The 19,956-nt window shown below is 40.7% G+C and overlaps 1 long non-coding RNA gene across 1 annotated transcript in view; it reads right to left on the bottom strand.

Moving 5' to 3' along the window:
* The window catches only part of LOC129212437 (uncharacterized), a 298,847-nt gene that overhangs the window by 90,133 nt on the left and 188,758 nt on the right, over nt 1–19,956 (bottom strand). Inside the window, exon 4 of the long non-coding RNA XR_008579167.1 lies at nt 6,292–6,401. This is a non-coding gene — a long non-coding RNA (uncharacterized LOC129212437). The remainder of the gene's footprint in view (nt 1–6,291; nt 6,402–19,956) is intronic.

Raw genomic sequence — 19,956 nt, 5'->3', positions numbered from 1 at the left:
CAATATATGAGGGTTTGTTTTAATAAATATTGTAGTCCCCTAGACTATTTTAAGCACAGAGAATAGTCGTCTGCTGATGAAATATAACCAAAGATTGATGACAGAGTTGGCATCCTCATGTCTTATAATCCAGGTAGGTGAGGTGCTGTCATTTTGATTACAAATGTGGCATTGGAGCTGAGTGTACCTTATTGCCATAGTAAATACTCTGTCAATGTTTCCACTGAGAAACATTTCTCTTGGTGTTTATTCTGTAACTTGCTCATAAACATCTGCTTGAAGTTTGGTGGAGAAGTTGAAGAGAACATGATTTTAAAGAATAATAATAATAAAACATTTCAGCTTCTTTAAACTACAACAGTATTAAGAAAACATAAGTTAAGCAGTTTATGAAGCTTAAATTTTTATAACTGTTCTGGGGTATTGGCATAATGCTTAAAGAAAGTTCTTCTTTCTATGTACGTTTCTGTAAAATGCATAACAATACCTGCTTAAATTCAAATTTACCCAGGAGACCAGAACAGTTCTGAATTGCTGGTCTGCTTTATCATGCAAATTTTTTATTTATCATACAAACATTCTTAGGGATAAATAATATACAGTTTAAAATTATATATTATACTTTAAATATATGTGCAATGTTAGCAAGAATAAAGACTGCGGATTAAATATATGTGCAATCTTAGCAAGAATAAAGACTGTGGATTAGGTCTTCTGGGCCAGTGTAAACCGAGAGACTTCATTCACTCCAATAACACTTTTTCAGGTGTGCAGTAGTATCTCTAAGATAGGATTGCAGATTCTTTACAGATTACAGCCTGAGATGGACATGTTCATTATATCCTTTCTAGGATGCAATTTATGGATATGCATTGCATTGAGTCTAAAAATGCTGCATTAACACTTGGTGTTCTTAATAGACCTTAGCCTCAGAAACCACTGGAGCCATAGCTCCAGCAGTGTCTGCTCCCTAACACAACTTTACACACAGGGATGTCTCCTGAGATGAGGAGATTCCTTGTTTGGATCCCAGGGAGGGCCCGGCCTCAGCCTGTTTGCACCGAGCAGCACAGGAGAGACATAATGCAATGAAATGCTACCTGAAGTTCGGGTTTTGGCATGGAAGCCTCCTTTAGCATTTGTTCACTTCACTCAATATTTAGTCATTTCCTGTGATGCTTGCTGCTGTAGATGTCTGGAATTAGTTATTCTGCTGCTGGACCTCCTGCTTTCACCTTTGCACATAAAGATGATAAACATTTTTTTTGCTGAAAAGGCATAATTTGTTTTTTAAGTTATTAAGACGTACATTTTTTATTACCAGATCTCATTTAAACTGGTGAATGCAATTGCACGTGTGCCAGTTTGTGACTTTATTTCTTCCTGGACATCCTTGCCCCCTGACCCAACTTGCATCAGATTGGGCATTTTTCCGACATTTATAAAATGATTCATCTTTTTGCTTCTTCAATTTCTTACATGATGTCTGAGCTGAGAGATGCTGGGATTCTTGTTAGCTTTGGGTCTGTTTTTAATTTATTATTTTTTAACAGTTATTAACTCCTTTTGTGATGCTGTCCAATGTTGCACACTTCCTCTGCTTGCTAGTTGAGCTGCCTCTCAACTAGTAGATATTATTATTAACTATTAGATAAGGGGAGGCTTCTTGGTTTCTTATCGCTGGCCGGTATAGAAAAAGGTTACAAGGGATTTACTGAACAAGCTGCCCACTCCCTGAGAATTTAGCTGACAGCCCATGATGTTCATGATGATCAACGATGAATTCAAGAGGAGCCTGTGAAGTTCCCTGTTTAAATCGATGACTATTTTTGGCCCCATGGTACTGCTTTCTCTTTACAGTGAAGATATGCCCAGCTCAGGATCCACCAGTGAAAATATAGTCTGGTCTTCTTTCACTTTGCCTTTGACTCAACCTCCCTAGCAACTCAAGGCAGCATTTCTTCCTTACCTACTTGTCTTCTGTTGAGAGGAATTAGAAGTTTCAGTATAGCATTTGTGGCTGATGCCATCCAAATGTAAGAAAAACTCCCTACTTCCCTGAGGTTCAAATGAGTGGTAAAGATGATGTTGCTGCACAGGGTAACGATTGAGCTTCATGAGTTCTGAGCAGCTTTTCAGCACACTCAATTTCAAATTAAAACCATTTGCCACCAATGTCGCTCAGTGAATGACAAGATCAGAGGCATCTACTTGAACTCTATATAAATATGAGCATTCATTTGTTGTCTTGCCTAGTAGGTCTACATTAAAACAAAGACTATGAATTTGTTATGAGATTAAATGGTATTTTCATATTTGGGAAACAGAGCAGATATTATACAAAATAAGACAGGACATATTTTATACTTGACCATTAGGTCAAAGGACATTAACCAAAACAGAGTGGATCTGTGTAATTAATCCCTACTATCATAAGCAAGTTTAAACAAAAGTAAGAGAATTCATAAGCAACTGAAAGTAAAGTTCTACATTTCCTTCTCCTAGTAGTAATACCATTAATTTAAAAAAGTCTAGATCTCATCAGCAACCCTATAACAATCATTTGGGGAAAATTGTATATTCATTTTGACCATGCAAAAAACTTACTTTAAAACCAGGTTTTATTTTACACTCCAGCACCAACTTCAGGACAACGCATACATATTGCAATATGCCCTGTTAAATGAGACGTAAATGGGCTACAGGATCTCCTTGGATTTTGTACCACTTGAGTGACCAAGAATAAGCTATACATCATAGGAATTTGGGACAAAGCTTCAGGGAAACGATAGACCAAAGCAAGAATGAGGAACCCTGCACCCTCAGCCTCCTAACAGTATATCAGTGCTAAGCCAAGTCCCACCCACGGTACAGATGCAGTCCTCCCACTTCCAGTGTCCCATTTGCTGCAATAAAGGACAAAAACATACCTTTTCCAAGTAATTCGGTTTGCTGCTGCTGCTGCTGAGTCAAACAACATTTTGCTATGGGTCTGCCTAAAAGGATTTGTTACACACTACTCACTCCCATTCTTTTCTCTATTCCATATTTTAGCTTCTATCCTCATGTGCTGTTGTTACGTAGGTATAATTATATAATTACATTATTATATACAGACTTCATATTTATATATATAATTATTAACAGAGTTAATTTTTAGAAGATCTTAATAATACTCAGCTGCTTCCTTTTTGTCCACTGTTCCTAGGTGGAACCCTCTGCTAACCTCTCCAAATTATCTTTGTCCTTCACATCTTTAAAGTAATCTTTAAGCAGAAACGTAGTAAATTCATATGCTACAGAAAATTGACAGAGTCAATAACTTAAGCACATTTATGGAGACACAGGATTCTTCACCTCCAAATACACAAGATTTTTTCCCTGCCTGCTAAATGTAGATCTAGAGGCAAAAGGAATGGAAAACAGATATCAAACTAGCTGGAAAGCCGCACTGAGCAGATAAGCACCTTGGGAGAATGTAAAGTAGCACAGATACTTATTTGTTTGCTTGGAACAGTCTTCCAAGCAGCTTCTCACTAATGCATGCTTTTAACTCATCGCAACCTTTGGAACAAAAGTGGTTTCTTTTTAATAATAATAACCAACAGCAATAAACAACACAGCTCACCATCCTAACTCCCAGATGGCCAACACCAAATACAGCACTGAAATCTGACTTTGGGAACATTTCAAATCACATCCTCAGCTGTTGGAAATCAGAATAGTTCTATATCCTCCAAGAGAGTTGCACTGATTTTTATCACCTAAGAATCTGACCATTGTAACACAATATACACAAAGGAAATCTAACGTTATATCAGATAACACGTTAAGCAGCCCTTTGGTTTTCTCTCTGATATCCTGTCTCTTCAATTGCTGCAAGCAATTAAGTGCCCACCACTTGTGTGAACAACCAAACCAAAATAATTACAAATGCATGTTACACTACAACAATTGCATATTAACAAAGGCTTGGGGCCAATTAATCATTACACCATCAATATCTAATTTGCATAAAACTATTCTCTTTAAAGACTCCATGTTTGGGGTGACAGGGTTACCTCATTGATTATGTAAATTCCCCATCAAGCTTTGCAGAAGCAGTCAAAAGAAATAAAAAGGCTTGTCTGTTTCCAGCCAAGCCAACATCCCACAGCTATGAGGCAAGACAAAATTGGGGGGGAAAAAAGGAAAGAAAAAGAAAAGCAACAATGTAGACTTAAGCTTTAAAAGGCTGCGCTACAGCTCAGGAGCATGAAGCTACAAAAAACCAAATACAGAGTATGCCAATTAACAAGGCACTGGTGGACTGACTTCTTTACAGCAATGTCATGTCACAAACTCCAATAAAACAGCTCAAAACCAGTGTTATAATTTTCCATTTTACCTAGAGTTTCCTAAAAGGAGATACATGCCTCTTAAAACAAACCAAAGTCCTACAGATGAACCCACCAATAAAACGACGTATTCCCCTTGTGATTTGGGATATTCATTTTCCTGAAGGTTTTCTCTGGAAGAACGCTGGCTTCTTAAATTAGCAATTTTCTCCTTGAAGGTTATGAAGAATTCTCACGCTGACTGTGGGCGACAATTATAATTGCAGTATTTTTCCACTTGCATAACTGGACTGTGAATTAAACAGGCCAGGAGCTCTAACCCCTTCTGCCTGGCTCTGCAGCAAAAGCCAAGGGGTCTGTTGTCCTGTCGCTTACCACCCAGACATGGGCATGGCACAGCTCGGTGTCACCAGTTAGCTGCTGGGACAAGGCAAGAGGAGCAAAGGACTGATGCTTCTGCTCATCCTTCCCACATAAAAATAAGGTATTTCTTGACTCCAGTTCTGGGTTGATGCAAGGCAAGTAAGACTTGCCTTTTTCCCAGGTGTGTGCAAAGTGGGAAGTACTGTATATTATTCTTTCTGGAATCTTTTTTCCTTCAGTGACTGGGAACTAACAGTCATGGTATAAACAGGCCTCCTAAAGGATAATTAAGCCCTTTCCTAAGGTAAAAGAAAGGCACAGCAGGTAGGTTTATCTTTTCCTAAAGTTAGATAACAAGCTTTCAACATTAAAAGAAAAAAAGCCATCATCTCTGAAAGCTAGGATTCACTGTGGTTGCGGTGTGGTGGACAGCAAGATATAAACCAGCTAGACCAGGTTTCGCACTATCCAAAGTATACATACCAACAGAAGAGACCAAATATTTGGAAATTCAAAATAGCAAGAGTCCAAGCAACGAGGCCACCAAGTACAGAAAGCAGAAGACTTCTCATAGCAAGTACTGCAAAAAAGCATCAGTGTAGCATATATTATACCTGCAACATACTTCATGTTCTATTCTCCATGGAGGGCTTTTCAACACCAAAATGGGGGACAAGGTGAAGAGAAGGGAGTTTAAAGTGCAAGCTGCACTCTCTGCTCCAAAAAGCACACTATGCTGATTCAAAAAAAACATTTTCAAAAATGCCTGTGGGTAAATTTGAGCTGCCCACAGCTCCCCAGGGGCAGTCGAACTTGCTGTCGAGCCATTTATGTGGATTTCAGTCAAATTCTAATTTTAGTGTTCATTAAACATGGGTAATTCCCAAGCCAATCCCTGCATCACCTAGTACACATAATACCTCTACAATATAGGTCATCCTAGCTTAGAAAACATATACAGACATCAAAGTGCAGCCATTTCATTATAAGTATTAACTTCATAAATAATTATGAACTTCTTAATTCTTTACAAGATGCTGTATAATCACAAATGCTTAAAAAAAATTACAATAGGAAGAGGGGTGGGTGGTTATGGTATATAGGTATATATTTATGTATATAACCCACGTGCACACGTATTAGAGAAGAAAGAAAGGTCTAAAATAGGCACATGTCTGTCTACTTGAGGCAGAAGGAAGGATGTTTTCCTGAAACGTAGGCTGTGGAGAGAAAACTCTGGTCTCTGCTTCAACCAAAAGAAAGCCTCAAACCTGCTGTCCTCATAGATGTTCTCAGTTTCTCCCTCTTCTCTGCACAGTTCTTCTGTGCAGGGAGGTCCTAACCAGTCAAGATGCTGGTTTCAGATTCCTTTGAGACACCAGGGTTCAAGCAGGACGCGGTAGCAAGGTTGTGCCCGTAGAAGCTCTCCACAGAAGTATATGAAGTATAGCCAGATCCTTCCTTCCCCTCTTCACTTACCATCTCCAGCCCTGTGACACCAAGGATGCAAGGCAGATGCTCCACTCTGTGTCTATACCAAAATGTAGCACGTCTTTTGTGTGTCACAAAGGAAGCACATGTTTTTACTTACTTTTTGGGTGCTGCAACTGAGGCATAGAGAGACTTGTGCTTTCAGAAGCTCCCTGGAACATGAGTGACCGGGCTGAGCCTTATTACTGGAGAGGGAATCATTCCATATCTCTACAGAAATGAAGCAGAAAGGAGATAATTCAGCAATGTGCTGGATTATGCCAGAACTCGAAATAATTAAAACTGGACAATTATGTCAGACCAGACAAGTCTGACACACAAAGCAAGGAAGAAGTTCTAACACTGGAAGTAGGGGCTGTACTGAAATGAACCCTGCAAGAGGATACACTTCCCAAAGGACATGGATTTATCATTTAGTGTTAAACACTGTTACTTCATCAGAAGCACAGGCATCTCCAGTGAACTTCAAAGAACTACAAAGATGCTACCTTGAAGCCAGCCAGGGGCTGAGTTGGGAACAAATGGATCTCAGACCAATAATGAACCACAGTCCATTTTCTGACAACTTGAAAGGTGGCCCAAACAGCCAGGTGCCAGCACAGCGCTGGCCTGAGCACCCGTATGGCTCAGCTGCCCGGCTCTCAGCAGCTGGTCCTGCTGCGTCTCAACAAAGGAAGACTCATGGTTGCAGAAGTCAGGCCTGTCTGAACACACAGTTCAGAGTTGCTCTGGACACATATGGCCCAGATGACTTCTTCAGATGGCCCCAAGGAAGCCTCCTCCAAAATAACTCTCCATAAGAATCATTTATTGTTTCCTTTGAGCAACATCTGTTACCAATCTAATAGTAGCATTTTAAATACTCACCCTTGCATTCACAGCATTAATGTGCGAAAGTGGATTAAATATAGTTTGACTGCTTGCGTTTTAACAGCTCCATAGCTAATGTTGTTTATGGGCTGTTGGGTTTCTTTTTATTAATTTATATTGATTTTAAGTACTCAGAAAAGCAAAGCCTGATAGAATGAGCTTGAGCCAGGCAAAGTACTGATCAGCAGTAGGCACGCATCCCCACGTAGCCCTGCCAGGGGAACTCATTTGCAGCAACACACCTGCTACTCTGCTGCCAGGCCCCCCTCTGTTTCTCAAGCCAAAGCACAGGTTACTTTTCCACAGGGTGAGCCAGCAGCATCCTGGAGATCAGGCTGGGGTTACACTGCTTCTCTTAGTCTTGGTCTAAACTAAGACTGCTTTTAATTCGGCTTGCAAGAAACACTCAAGTCTCCATTTGAGAACAAAAAACCATGGTTATTGCAAGAATATGGCAGAAAATTAAAAAAAAAGTAGTAAATTCCTGAGCAAGGAGCTGCTCCTTCCATTCACAAAATTTCTGCACTGAGCAAGTAATGAACTAGTAGCAATTTGCACAGAAACTCTAGAGTTGCACAGTTCATGGCCAACTGCTTTCTATCACCTAGAAACAAACCCAGATCTTCATTCCATCCTCTCCCTCCAATGCTTTTGCTCAGCTGGTCACCTATACAATTATACAACCTTGCCATTCCTAGGCAATTCAGGGTAAATGAGGCTAATCACTGCTGCTCAGTACAGCTGACTTATCCCTTCTCCAATCTTACTTAGGAAATTGCAGTGGGATTGATTATTTGGGATGGGATTTCAAGCCCTCACACTCCTTGCTAGGTCACATGTTGTGGTTTATTTATACCTACCTCAGTCATCCTAAGGACAAGTGGAAATTTGTCAGTCACCATCCCAGGGCATTCAGATGGAGTAAGAGTCTAGCCAAATGCAAAGGGGGGGTCTTTAGGTCTCCTTCTGTCCTGGCCCTTCACTTGCCCTGGATCTGGCTGCTTTTGCGCAGTTATTGGCTAAACCAACCCTGCCACTTACAGTAGTACCAGGAATGTAAACAGAAAGTTGTGATTGATACGGAGCATTACTGATTAGCTCAGAAGGACACAATTAGGAAAGAAGGAGCTGGGGGTAAAATGGAGGGAGAAAGAAAAGCAGCTATTTATCAATGCTAACTATGTATAAATAAAATAGAGAATGAATTGGGGTGGAAAGAGGGAAAGAATTGAAAACTACAGATAAAAATGAGGAACTAAGAATTGTAGAAAATTGATAAGAAAGGTAAAAGGATATAAGGGTCAGCAGAATTAACAGCAATAAGAAGATTTTCTTTTTAGTATGTTAAAAACATATGGAATGCTAAGAATGAAATGGAAAGATGCCAAGAAAGGCAGATATGTTCACTAACAGTAACAAGCTTTGTTCAAGGCTGCAAGAGGCAAAAACATTGGCAAATTGACAAATATTTACAAAATATCACTTGCAAAGTGAAAAAAAAATGTGTAGGTTGGGCAGAGCCGTATGTGTTGAAATGTCACCTTCCACACAAGAAGAGGCAGGCTGATTATAAGCAGCTCTCCTCACATACGGTATGCAGGGATCTTTTCAGGCTATAAAGCCTTTGCAGAAACACCACTTCTTTATTAATCTGTGTGGAACCTACCACCATCCAAGTCATGTGCTAATGGGAATGCTATCACTGCTATAAAATAAATTTGAGCCAATGCTAACAGAACACATGAAAAAAAAAATCTATTGGAAAATCCAGAGTATCTTTCTGATCCAGTTGTGTGATTACATGTAGTTTATTCTGCCTCTTGTTTTTCCAGTTTGTAAAATGAGGAAAATAAACATCCCTATCTGGCAAGTTTCTGAAGTTAAGGAATCACCTAAGATGCTCTAGGCCTGGCACTTTAAGAGTGTTATGCACAATGCTATACATTATCTAAACCACCTTTCTCAAGGAAGAAAGACTTACTCATCACGTACAAGCACCACACACGTTTCACAGCACTTCAAGGACAGAAAAGAGTAGGGAAATAAAATCCATTGAGGCCATTTAGATTTTCCAGAAAAATCAAGAGAGAGCGTGCCCCGCAGCTCCTGACTGTCAGTGGGAGCTGGGAACCTACATCCCTTTGAAAAACTCAGTTTAAATACTTCTTGGTTTTGACCCAATAAATTCTGCAAAGAAATGAATAAATACCTCACTTCAGTTCCTATCATCTCTGCTTCCCTCCCTTGCTGGCAGCCCAATACTGAATTCATTAAATTTCATTAAAATATACATCTGGTTCCTGCTTTTACAAGGCCATGAAATCTGCGAGTCTTTGCAGAGCAAAATCAGCAGTTCCCTGTTTAATATGGCCTTTCTGGCATATGGACACTAGATTTGAGCTAAAGATCCCCCTTACTCAGCTGACAGTCAGCGAGTTTCTGTGATACAAGCACTAGTTCAGCTAGAGATTGCGGAAGATTAAGGTTGGCTTAATGATGATGAAGTTTGGTGCTCTGGTACACACAGCACTAGAAAACAACAACTCCCCTAAGACGACCTGGCAGTCAGGGTAGAAGCATATTACATGTCAATGGGACCCAAAACACAATTTGGTTCTAAAAACCACAAACGCAAGAAGTCCAAGTGGAAACAAAATACTTCATTTGCTTTCCCCAATGGAGGATGAATATTTTTGTGACAATAATGAAATTTCCTCTCAGAAAATTCCATAAATCATGTTTTCTATAAAAAAAGAAAAAAATTTAGAAAAAATCTGTCATAGAAAGTTCCAGCGGTAATTGGATGCCTCATGGGATGCTGCATGCACTTGCCTAGTCTGTATTCATTCTCAAACACACGTGACTGAAGTGCATTGCGTTAACACTGACAAACATTCCTTTTGGCAGTTCCAAATTAAATAATTTTGATTTGAGAGAGATTCTTTTAGGATAGGTTCACGAGGACTTGATGTTCCATCTCCAGACCACGAGAAAGCAATGTACTTCTTCCCTTCTTTCTCTGAAACCAAACGGCTCGGGCTCTTACCTCGGATGTGAAAGATTCAGGTTTAAATCCCACCCCTTACAAGTGACTGTTAACTGCTGGACATTCCCAGGCTATGGTCTGTCAGGATCTCCTTTTTAATACTGATGAAACAACTCTACTTAGTTGAAACAGCAAGTGTACAGTGCATCAAATTGCACGGCACTTTTATGAGCTACATGTACAGATCCCACTGCAAAGTGAGGGTGAAATGCAGTAACACTGGAATCATATTCTCCTTTGTTCTCATAATGCAAAGTCAAGGAACTTAAAAAAGTACTCTTACTCTGAAAATGCAAAGATTACTATCACTTTTTTAAAAATAAGCACTTAACTTTATTTGCTGAGGCTAAAAAATCCTCAACTCGCCACAACCCCAGTGTACACACACACTGCCACCACCACCAAATGCCACTGACTCCTCCTCGGAGTTAGGAAAAGGTCATGCCTTTGCTATCCTGATTCCAAAGTTTCTGTACCTTGACAGCAGCTATTTTCCACCTCCTGTGACCTTGAGAAGTGCTGTTCCCTCCGGGCATGCCAATAGTTGTAAAACAGGGAGTGCAGTAGGAAATGGATATGGATAGAGTGAAAGTGATTCTGTTGTCCTTTCACACACCCTCCGTGAGATGTTGAATGTGTTTGAATGTGATCCATCAAGACATTGATTCCTTGGGGAAGTGGAGATGTGTAAGGAAACTTCAAGTGCTTTCTAACTAGATCTACCTACAGGAGAATGTCCTGAGCAGTACAGTAAGAAGATACATATATTATCGATGGTCCCATGTCATGGGACAAGTCACAGCAGAGGTGAGGGGAAATCAGATGTGTTCTGGTGCTCTGGAGGTTATACATTCACTCAAAACAATTTCTCCTTGAAAAGTAACGAGCAAACTGCTCTCTGTTGTGGTCTCTTTAGCTACCCCACGTTAAACTCAGCTGCAGGAAAAAAGGGAACGCAAGATAGAACAATACGTTTTAATATGACATTTTACAGGAAACATTGCAGAGATGGTATTCTATTTTAAAGCTGCCAAACTCCATAATTAAAAGAAAGATGTACAATTAGCTATAAGAATTTTCTGCTTATGTTAAAGACCCAAAGAATTAAACCAAAATCCTTAAAAGCCATTGCTAAATGAAGGAAATGTGCAAGCTAGCCCTAGCAGTGAAGTCTGTCACCAACACAGACTTTATCCAGCTTAAGCCACTTCATTCTTTGATCAGAAAAGAGTGGCTTGAGTGGGTTTATTTTAGAAGGCTGGCAAGTGTCTCAGCTAGGACAGCTGCATGCTCAGAGCTTGTCTCAGGAGTAATCCTGCTTTCCCTTCCCCCTCTTTCCAAACCCCAGGGCCTGATCTTGCAGAGGGTCCTGCCAAGTACCAGGAGTGACTTTCCGGTCAGCAGGGCTAAGCACAGCAGCAGACATCACACGCTGCTGGCTAGCTCAGAAGTTCATTGCGAGAAGCAGCATACAGGAAAACAAGAGAGATCTCCAATTTCCCTCACTTACTCCAATTCTCACCTCCCAGGACCCACCGTGAGATGCCTACTTTGGGACATGCGGCCTGTGAAACAAGGAAAATGGTGGAGAAAGCTCCTTCCAAAGGCACTGCCTCAGCTACATGGTGTTCACCTCTGCCTTGTTCTCACTCCTGAACCATGCATACCTGACCCATCCTCAGACCAGCTGCACGTGGCTCGCCTGAGTCTGGAGCTGGCGAAAGCCCCTGTCGCCAAGCTGCCAGCACAAGATCCAGAGCAATAAAAGGTCTAAAAGAGTTCCTAAGTTCCTCGCTTGACGCTAGATCAGGTTTAAGGCTCAGCAATCCATTCCAGTAGCACACAACATCTCAGAGCATAGCCTTAACTGGATTAGCCAGAGCACTGAGTAAGGTGCAGAGTCAGACTTAAATGTCACTAATTGCATTACGAGACCAAGGACTGAATCCTCCTAAAGCCTGCTTTCTCTCTTATCTACAGTGATCTGCCCTGTGGACTGGGGGGAATGAGAGTTTAACCCACAGAAATCAATAGCAAACCTTTTCTGATCTTAATGGTGACAGGTGAGGACATCTCTACCTAGGAAGAAGTGCTTTCCCAATCACACCTGTGTTTAGCTTTTGTTTTCAAAGGAGGGATTTATTGAACATGAAGCTAAATGTCCTGCATAGATGCTTTGTGTGTTTATTTTCACAAGCCTGACTTTTTGCAGTGGTTGTTATTGTTGGTGATACAGGTCTTCAATGATAACATTTTGGATTTAATTCAGATCTAAATTTGATTGGCTAATTCATCAGTTAGCTTTCTAAAGAATGTGGACACCAATGGAGCCCCTAACCATGAAAAATGTGACACTGCTCTTTGATTACCAGCTGGGATCTCCAAGCTCTTTTGGCCTACAAAGCGACAGTTTTTCAAAATATACAGCAACTAATATTTCATTTCAGCTGGCAGGGCTCCATAAAATGGTTTGGACCTTACAGTGCACTTAAACCCTTTGATAAACAGACTGTATAGATTGAGCAGATGGTGGTTCAGGAGTTCAAAATGCTCAGGTTTCCAGCTGAACATACAATAACCTGTAGGCAGAAGCAGAATAACATCTGAACAGGTTGCAACTGTATCTGGGATGGTCTGTTCTAATTGTTAAATGCTGGGTAGAGCTGGTCTGAAACAGGAACGTAGGATTGGTTGGGATAATGTGTTTCTATGGGAGAAAGCATCCAGTCCTCTACAGTCGCAGACAACTGCATCATCACATAGCCCTTTTTACAAGCCAGCCCAGTTCCATCTTAATGGCAGTTGGCTGTCGTGCCCTCATCACTTCATTTGAAAGGCTGTATGCGAATCTAATTGCTTTACGGGACAGATACAGACATTTAATCTACCTTTTAAGAATATTTACAATGAAATTGAAGTTTTAACCTATCCTCTTCACCTTTCAAAGGGAGATGTCTGCAGGAAGACAGGTCATAGTCACGTGTAAGAAAGCCAAGAGCAGACCGGCTTTTGAGCTGAGGTGCAAAGATAGAAAAGAAACCAGATTCTGCAGACTGCCGCTGCTGGGTGTGCACGGAGTGAGCCATGGCTCCCCACAGAGCCTACAACTCCACAGCTTCCAAGAGTACAAACTTCAAATGCATTTCACATTGGTGAGAGGTCTGCAAGACTCACCTCAAGCACACTCCTCCAGTGTTTTCCCTTTCCAGGGTATAAATGATCTCTTGGAAAACATGACTGGCTGGGCAAAAAAGGAGGTGCTGAGCTAGCCATTCCTGTGTGTGAGTTACATTTTCCCCCCGTGATTCTAGTGCCCCAGACCAACCTTCTCCTTCAGGAAACTGCCACGTGTAGCTCCAGGAGCTGCCAATTTCCAACTAGAGGAGCTGAGAACCTTGCACAAGGCTGGACAATTTGATCCTATAATCCCTCACTCTCTTGAGTTGTCTTTGTTAAGTCGACAGATCTGCTAACCTGGGTGCGTATCGGTTACAGAAAGAAAAAATACCATGCTAAATGTAACTTAGTGGCAGTGGCTGCAAAGGAGAAGGAAAACAAAAACCTTCTCATATGCCAAATATTAAACCTTTAATTTCCATGAATACTTTTCCTCCTTACAGAGCTGGATTTTTGACTAGCAGTCACAGCAGTTATAGTGCCCAACAGAAAAGCAGGAGTTCTGGCACCACATCACCATAACATAAAAAATATTAACTCAGGCTTAGTAACTGTACAATTTCCTGGTGTTCTTTTAAAAATGGGGAGGAAGAAAGGATCTATGTCAAACATGCACAGCTAATGAGTCCCATGACCTGATCTGGAAAAGACTCATCAGGATGCTGAAAAAAGCCAGACCTGAGGCACTGCACTGTACAGAGATCTGCTCCTTATAGTTGAATTTCAAGGCATCCAGTAAGGTGTCCCCAAATAAATGCCAAATCATTCGTTACTTCTGAAAACAGAAGCTTTCTGTCATATTCTGGCATCTCTCACACATCTGATATTCTCAATTTGTTAAGTCCTCGGTGAAGGCTAGAACACCAGCATCTAATAGCTGATGCGTAAGTAACCAGTGGTCTGGTCCTGTCTCTACTAGAGCTCAGGCCATCAGCTTAAGCAGGAATACTGGAGTGGGCCTTTGATAAATAAATAAAAAAAAAAAGTCTTGTTTCCAGTAGTCCTCCCTTCTCTCCTTAAATTAGCTAATATGAAAGTCAGCCTTTTTGTTTTCTCTCTCAAAAAAAAAAAAATAGCAGGGAAAATGAATATTTCCAGAAATTAAATGGCAAGTTGTGTTATTTTTAGGGGGTTAGATGACAGGAGGCATCACATTTGAAAGTACTCACTTGATCAAAGAGCCCTAAAAGGATTCAGCAGCACTGAGAACTATATATCAAATAGGATTATGACAGAATTAAGGGACTGAGCCATTTATAACTTAGGGCAGTCTCCCTCTTTGAAGCCTGCCTTGGTAATTGATCCATTTTTCTATAAACCAGAACCATAGCATTGCATTAAAAATCTGTATCTATTCCAAAACTATTAGCTTTGTACAAGATAATCAGGGGAAAAGGTAACATTTGTATGTGACACTAGAATTTTCACTTGAAAAAGAAAATAGTCATGACATCTAAATAGAGAGAACATTTTTCTATCACTATTACTGTGTCCAACAAATTCTCTTCTGCAGCATGTCAAAGCACCAGTTGTGCATTATGGAAACATAAATCACACAATAGAAGTGGAAACTATTGTTTTGTGTTACACAAATGGAAAAAGACATGAATGCATCAGTAGCATTTATTTTACTTCTTGGGACACTTAAATGGTGCTGAGAGGAAATCTAAAGACACGCAATATATTGGTCCACCTGCTCTTACTTAATGCAAGTTGCCCTTGTTTGTGGGAACACTCTCCCCTCAGGAGAAATCCTGGCCCTGTTCAAGTCAACAGCAAAATGCACAACAACATCAAAAGCACCGACACCTGTCAATAGACTGCATGAAGCAGTGCCTCCTCGTTTGGCATTAAGGTATCACTATACTTGTTAATTTATTCGACACATTAGTGTAACTGAAAAGAAGAGAAGGAATGATTCCAAGCTACAGACTCCAAACCCATCACAGTTATTAAAGCACTTTGTTCAGTCAAGTCAGGGTTTTAGTGAACTTAGTGGATGAGAATACTGCCATGTGTCTGTCTCATCCTACACAGACAGATCCTACCTTTTCAGATGATGCAGATATAAATAGGACCAATGTTAGCACGTCTGAAATTCAGAGAATATTTTCACCACCTAATATAGCTACTAGAAAAAAGTTAATAGCCTAACTTGTTCAGGCACTTTGGTTTATCCTCTGGTGGCACTGACCTCCCCTCATTGACTGTAACAGGAACCTCATAAACCAAAGTTCAGAGTTAGCAACCGCTCCTTTCCCTCTGCATGTGGCTTCATCTTAGGAAGTCACCACTACAATTACATTCATGACACTGTCTAGATACACGTCCACGTATATGTGCATATAAACATGTAAGAGCACAACACAGCTCTTTTACTGAATTATGCATTCACTTAAATTTTCACTTTTGTTAATGAATACCCTTGGCATGATTTAACCCATTATACAGGGAGTATCTCACAGCTCTTTTATCTAAAGCGAGGAGAGTCTGTGCTGGAGGAGTATATTCTCTCCTGCTATTAATAGAAGGTGCACCTGGCAAATTCTTAGCTGCTTCTATACATATATTTTATGCATGCACACACATGCACACACAGAGATGGAAGAACCTTTACTATAAATGTTCTTGTGAGGTGGCAAAGATGTATGTAGACTAATTCATAGATTAATGGCAACTGCAGAGTATCTGCAGCTTTAGATCCCACCTTTTCCATACTAAACTGTAGTATACTATTTTCAGAGTTAAACTGCTTACCCACCATGAAAGACTGTCAGAGTTTTCTCTGCTGATTTAAATAGGTACAGAAACGAGACGTTAGGCAACAGCTAAGAATCTACGTAGTGTGTATCCAGGCTGAGATGGGGCATTTCACAACAAACAAATACTTATTCTCCAGGTCCTCTCCCATAATAAAATGTTCCACCTCCTGCTTTTGAGGTGAGGAAAAAGATACACATACACACTTCAAATATATTTAAATATGAAGAATTCTGTGGCTCCTCTGATGGAGTAAATATTCCCATTTTGAAAAATAAAAAGGAAATTTTGAATCTGGATACTCCTCCGTGTTTCTAATGTCGGGAAAAAATGGAGACTTTTGCTCAAAACCCATAAAAAATTGTAAGCTTTCTTAATCTGTGTCTACCCATTATTCACTTGGGTTCCCAGCCAAATTCATCCTGAAAGTCAGCAAAACCCACTCAACTTCACAGACTTAACACTGCAAATGAATTTTTCACTCCTGCCTACTCGGGGGGTAAACAAACACCATTTGACCTTCTATTGATTTCTTTGATTAATTTCCCATTTAAGCCCCATTCTGAGAGGTTTAAGTGGGATATATGAGATTCATGGCATTTGTGCAGGCCCTTTACACAGGGTTGGATTTCTCCCTTACCACACGCTACCACGCAAACTTATGAAAACAATCCGTTCTTAACCATTCACTTCAGTCCCAATTACCACAGACTCCATCACAGTCGGCTGAGTTACTCTAGCAGATCCAATCTCCATCAGAATCAGCCTAAACTTTGCGTTACATGTTGTCAATGTTCCTCCCATTTAAAAATATTTACATAAGCTTGGATTTCAGCAGTATTTACAGTTACAAAATAGCAATTTCTGTCAGGACAGTTCATCCCAAATCATGAAATGCTGTTTAAAATGTCACTGAAATTGTATGGCAAAGGTTAGTTTGCTAATTCTGTGTTCTGCTTGTTTCTTTTAAAATCAAATGAAACTTGACTTGTTTGTTTATTTATTTTGCAAGAAGGCTTTGAAAACAACACTAACTCTTCAGGGGAAAAACCAAGGGTTGGTTTAACTTTTTCTAAACTTCTCACCTCAAAGCTTTACGTAGCAGAACTGGTTCCCACCATGTAAGCGCAGGTCCACTAACCCTAAACCCAAAGAACTGCGTGGAACCGAGCTGGACAACTAGTTCCCACGCTAGACCACGCACCGCATCTTCAGCCAGGGATTCAGGGACACCACATATGGACACGGTAGCAGGCCTCCTGCTCCATTTCTCCAGCACGAGAAAGGATTTAGGGGGAAATCCCAGCTACAGAAAATAATAAATGAAAGGTCTGCCTTTGACTTCAGTGAACTCAGTGATAAGTCTCTTGAGTGAGATTAGCCCACGTTGTTTTATGCACTGATATTCAACAGGAGCAGTATGAAACTGTGAGCATTGCAGAGGTCTGATTCAGTGGCAGAGCTGATGCAAATTGCAGGGAAACGTTGTTATTACACTACACACAATTACACTATCACCCAGAGACTCCAATTAACAGTATAGTCTCATTGTACAGTCCTGGCTTCAAAGGGAGCTTGATTTAAATAGACAAGGCAGGTAACTGAAGCCTTAGGATATACACTGTACAACTGAGAAATGAGGCAAAAGTAATTAAGTGACTTGACCAGGATCATACAGGAAATCTTTGGCTGTGCCAGACCCTGATTCCCATTATGCTTAGCCCTTGCCTGCAGCCATAATTACAGCAGCATTCTTCTGCTCTGACCTCAGCCTAGCTGCAAGTGCACGCACACGTCAAAGGCATGGCTCCAGTCCCTTCACCCCTGCAAACCCCGCTCCACAGCACTAGCCAGGCATGAGTGAGCCCCAAGGAAGGGGAAAAACGGCTTTCAAGTGCATCTCCACACCCGCCGTTGTCTATCCTGCAAGGTTATGTGCCTCCGCACCCTACACAATCCCTCCCAGCTAACATCACACGGCTCTGGGTCCCGTACCCAGGCTAGCCAGGCTTTCAGCAGCCATAAACTAATCCGACAGTTTTAGTGTGTTAAAAACGCTGTGGCTTATATGGTATAGACCCAAGACGACATGTTTTTGGTTTTTTTTTTTTTTTTTTTTTTTTTGCATTTCTTTAGGGATTGCATTTTCACAGGAAGTCTACTAAAAATTATTAGCAGTGGTTTGGATAAATGCAGCCTTGAAAACATTAAGTGACGCTTGGAGCTGCCAACATTGTAAAAGATCAGGACCTGCTGTAATTTCAAGAAGAACAGGAATAAAATGGAGAATTCCAATAAGTTTTCTTTTTTCTTTTAAAAATTACATTAGAATATACCTGACATATTTCTTGCCCCAGTTTCATCTTCTGATGCTGTCCGGATGCCAAATAAACTTAACTGTAGGTTATAAACACTTTTATCCCTTTTCTTTCTTCCTTTCTGTAAGTGCTACCAGAAGAAAAGCTCTTCAACACAGCTTATTGTTAAAATTAATATAAAACAGTCCACTCTCAAATCTGGGAGCACCAGACCATCAGCTACTAGAAACTGCCGTAGCTCCACTAACAGTTAGTGCAGCTGAGCTCTTACCCAAAACCTCTGAAAAACACAACAGAACTAGACCTGCCGACAGAAGGGCAGCAGTCATGTGGAGAACGTGCCTATACAAATAGCACAGGCACAGTACCTCTCCGTTCCTATGAGCTCTTTCCTTTTTCTTACTGATTTTTGTAACAACAGATAGGATACGAGTCCCTGGATCAGCAGGTTGACAGAGATCCACCAAAAGATAAGTGTTTTTAGCTTGTTATCTCCTGTTAAGCCAGTATGAATTAATTCACAAATTAATTCTTTTGATAGAGTTGATTGAAACAGAAGCACATTATCTTGTGTGGGCATCTCTATACCTTTTTATTTCAGGCAGTATTTCCTCTCTTGGCAAGCATTCACTAGAAAATGAAGTCCTGTTAACCGGCAGGATGTTGCACACAGTTTTACGGCCCAGGTAGTCAGGAAGAGAGAAGCTTTAGCAACGTGTCAACCAACTACGAAGCAGCAGCACGGGGTTAACTGTGATAATTTAACACCATAATATATCTTTTCCCCACATCTCCACTGAAGGAAAACTATGTTTAAAACTACAGATGACAATATCTCCTCCAGGCTGGAGGTGAACACACACTAATTTGCTCGAGTTGGTGAGGAGTAGGGAAACGGAGAGAAAGTTTTTGCCCAAGCTTTTCCCATTGAGCTACAAGTGCCTGTATATCCCCCTTCTCTCTGAGCTGTGCAAACTTCAGCACCTCAGGAGGCTGTTGAGCACCTCACCCACGACTGCATAAATCAGTTAGGAAATACCGAGTATGCACTATCACACATTCAGTGGGTACAGGTGTAGTTATCTGTAACCATAAGAAAAAATATACAAATAAAAGATACACATATCGAGGATTTACATTGAGAAGGCAAGCCACCTAGGAGATGCATTACATTTTTTTAAGCAAGTCATTCTGAATGAAAGGCAGACTGCAGATTAATTATCCAACTTGCTCTTCCACTGCTGCTTAGCGAGATTATGACTGTGACTCTTGCAGAAAGGGGACACTGCAGTATAATTGTCTTAAAAGCTCTCTGTAGCTTAGTGAGATTTAGCCTGTTAGTGTGAGAAATCGGCATCAAACAGAAGCAGAGAGGGCATCGGCAGAGCTCAGGTAGTGTGTGATGCCTCGCCACCTTTTCTGAGGCGCTGTCAGTATGCAACGGGGCTAAGACAGAGAGATCCTACGGTGATATTAATTTTGCATGTTGAAGGCAAAGCCAGTCTGACTGATTACGTTGCTGATTTAACCTTAGCATTCAGACTTAGCATATTTCAGGGCTGTCCTTTACTTAAGCTTCTGAAAGCAGGAACTG

This window comes from Grus americana, chromosome 13 (genome assembly GCF_028858705.1).
Source record: "Grus americana isolate bGruAme1 chromosome 13, bGruAme1.mat, whole genome shotgun sequence".
NCBI lineage: Eukaryota > Metazoa > Chordata > Aves > Gruiformes > Gruidae > Grus > Grus americana.
The sequence above is the reverse complement of the archived record's forward strand: the minus strand, read 5'-3'. Positions and strand labels throughout refer to the sequence as shown.